The sequence below is a fragment of the Glandiceps talaboti genome, chromosome 1 (assembly GCF_964340395.1).
Source record: "Glandiceps talaboti chromosome 1, keGlaTala1.1, whole genome shotgun sequence".
NCBI classification, from domain to species: Eukaryota; Metazoa; Hemichordata; class Enteropneusta; family Spengelidae; genus Glandiceps; species Glandiceps talaboti.
This window is the reverse complement of record NC_135549.1, coordinates 28,136,243-28,139,578: the sequence shown is the minus strand read 5'-3', so window position 1 is coordinate 28,139,578 and position 3,336 is coordinate 28,136,243. Positions and strand designations below refer to the sequence as shown.

Here is a 3,336-nt window from a genome sequence, read left to right as displayed (position 1 = left end):
TCAGACAAATCAATTCCTGCTAAAACTGACGATATTATTACAGGTAAGGATAACAATGCTTTTAAAGCTTTGGCTAAACAGTAAGCAAAACTAGAAAGACAATATAGTATAGAGCTATTTGTGTCAACAGCCAAGTTGACTGTGTATGATTCGCTGTGGCCTCAATCAGGATTGAACTATATGTACTCACGGAACAGCTCCCACAAATATTTAGAGAAACATCGGTTCAAATAGAGTTTGTTGATGACTGTTGTTTTGGTTACACTTAATCGAAGAGGATATTTAAATGTTAAATATACTTACTAAGGGGAATTACGCCAAATTCACATGCGCATTTCACCATCTGTGCATGATGACATATTGGCAATCTACTTTAGAAGCTATTAAAATTGCAATTTCAGACCTTGCTTTGGTAAGTAGTAGAAAGTGATGGTCATAAACTCTGTATATAAAATTCATTCCAACTGCAAAATGTCAACAACAAAAATGACATCACTTCAGAAAATTTTGTAGACATTCAGAAGTTGACCTTTTTCTTTCCATCTGCTTTTTGAAACCCCGAGAGAAATCATGTTGCCATGACGACCTTCATATTTAATTCCTAATATTAAAGATAATCACTTCGAATTCATAGTACAAAATGTTGACATTAGTACGTTTCTACCACAATTTATACGTTTTCTTACTGGTTTTAGTTCGGTAGGCACAATTTTATGAGTGGTAATGACTTCTTTGTATGCATTATTACAATTGAAACGAACACAGCTACTCCCTAGGCCTGTTTTCAACCATTTTCCCTTATAAGTATTATGTTGAAGACTATTTTTTGCAAAGTTTGTGAATCAGATACAACTTTTAAAAAGGTTACATATTAAATGAATTCTCTATAATGCAAGTAATATCAATTTAATCCGCCTTTGTAGGTCTGGAAGCTATCAGAAGTGACTATGAGGTGGAGAAAAATGTTGGACGGAGGGGTGTTGTTGTAAGTCCCATATCAGTTGAAGTTACATCAGAAAACGGACCTGAAATGGCCTTGATCGACCAGAAAGCAAGAGATTTGAGAGACGCTGGTCTAGTTGTCGTAGGTACCAATGGTGATAGTCCAAACGGAGATGTAAATTGTGGAAACTATTCACCATCCAGGTTGAACATAGAGCCAGGTGTAAGTACACAAGCAAAGTCAATTTTATAAACTTCCTTCTATTAATCGATTTTTTCAATTTTGTGTATTTAACCTTATGTTTCAGTAAGTTTAAATGCTTTCTTTCATTCGGATAAATTGTAGCAAGAAATTTACACGCTTATCTTAAAGCATAGAATGCGCTTGGGCAGCTTGCAGTGGTTTCTGCGTGGTTGTATCAAACAGAGACAGTGCAATCTAACTTGTAACAGACTGTACATACAACTCTAACTTTAAAAACTTGTACATGGTATAAATTGTCCCAACAGATTATTATCGCTGGTGGTGCTAGAATCGAGTACGCAGCCAACCCACAGGTCGACTATCGACTTCCCAATGCCAATTATGGCCTTTGTCCACACTGCTACGCACCAGCTCAGGATATATATGCAGCAATTCCTGGAGAGAGTTTTGGAACTGCAGACCCTGACAGTGGATTAGCAGCAGGTATTGTTGGAGGTAAGTGTGGTCTTATTGTGATGTGAGATTGATGAAATACGTGAAACATTATGCTTGTCAATATTTTATTTTTCAAACGTTCACAATTTTTCATGATGGGACTAATATAACAGATGGCGTCATTACAACTTATGCCCTATATCACTTGAAGTTCTACACACCCAACTAAATATAAGAGAAAATAAGGATTATACTGTTGCACGGACAGACAAGCACACAGACAGACAGAGTCAGACTGACGGCCGGACGGACACGGACGGACGGACGGACGGACAGACAGACAGACAGACAGACAGACAGACAGACAGACAGACAGACAGACAGAAAGCATCACGTAATTAACATTCCCCAAATATAATGACTGACACGAGGGCATGTGAATGTTGTGGCATTAAAACGCATGGCACTGTTTAATCTTGCAGTAATATTGAGAAAATACCACTGTATCGCTTACACAAGCACAAATTTGAAAATAAATATCTCACTCAAAGGTTCTTGAAAACACACTTTTACTGACAGGAATCGCAGCGTTGTTGAGAAGTGACTGTAAAGATCTTACCCCAGCACAAGTCAAGGACAAGCTGGTTGATGGTTGGACAAAGAACATGGACGTTACCTATGATCGGGATGGAGGTTCTCTTGGTGTACCCGTCTGTGGTGTTCCGTACGTATTATTATTTCTGCTCGTATATGTACATATTGTTTTCATTCTTTGAAATATACTAGCTGCGTGTAAAATATTATATCATAATTAGATCTCGCAAGCCCGGCAAGGCAGGTTCTAAGCGAAAGGGGGCAACATGGTTTATGACGTCATTGGTATATCAAATGACAGAATTATGTGGCATGCATCTGTGCACGTATGTTATTTCAGTAAGTTTACAGTCAGTAGTAAAAAAAAAGATCCGCCATGGAGATTATCGAGAATATTACTAATCTGACTGAATCCTTGATACCTCTGCAGCCTTTAGCTTGCGGGGAGGCCAACTGTGTATAAAATGGTAATGGGTTGGGGGGGGGGGGTTCTCTATGATGTCCAAACCCAAACTGTTCTCTCACCAAAAAACAAAAAAGATACCCTTTCTTATACCAACTGTATCGCGCAAAAGAGATACTATGGACTGCTTTGAATTGTCCCATTTGCAAGAACAGGACGCATAGTGGTACTATAGTGATGTTTTTATCTTATTACAGCCAATGGTACTAAATATAATGTAGTATCAAAGTAAGTGCCACAATAAGACATCAAAACACGACATTGTCAACGAAAGCTGACACAGACATGGTTTGCATTAAATAATTACTTTTATTTACAATTTGTAATACTGATTGGATACCTTACTTTGTTTCTACTAGTTCGTTTGTTTCTCTGACACAATGACAATTAGCTATGCTCTTTTCCCACATCTTGTGAGCACAAAAAAGCCACCCCTTTCTAGAACACTCTCCCCGTATGGTCGTCTTTGGGAGTTGTCCCACCTGTAATAATCGACCAAACTGACTCAAGGGTACTGCAGAACTGACAAACTTTATTCAAGATCAACACTTACTCATACATTAACATACATTAGCATACATAAGCATTGACGTCTTTCAAAGCAAGTATAGTATGGAGTTCAATGACAGGTGTTCAATGATAGTTAATCACTACATCTTCCTTCCTTTGTAAACGAGTCTGTAATACTCTTATGAAC

General features: G+C 37.9%; 1 long non-coding RNA gene across 1 annotated transcript; it reads left to right on the top strand.

The window, feature by feature from the left end:
- The first annotated feature begins 1,104 nt into the window (after positions 1-1,104).
- LOC144453692 (uncharacterized) lies at positions 1,105-2,241 on the top strand. Its single transcript, XR_013482428.1, has 3 exons — positions 1,105-1,165; positions 1,453-1,642; positions 2,162-2,241. It is a non-coding gene; the product is annotated as an uncharacterized LOC144453692 (long non-coding RNA).
- Positions 2,242-3,336: the final 1,095 nt, after the last annotated feature.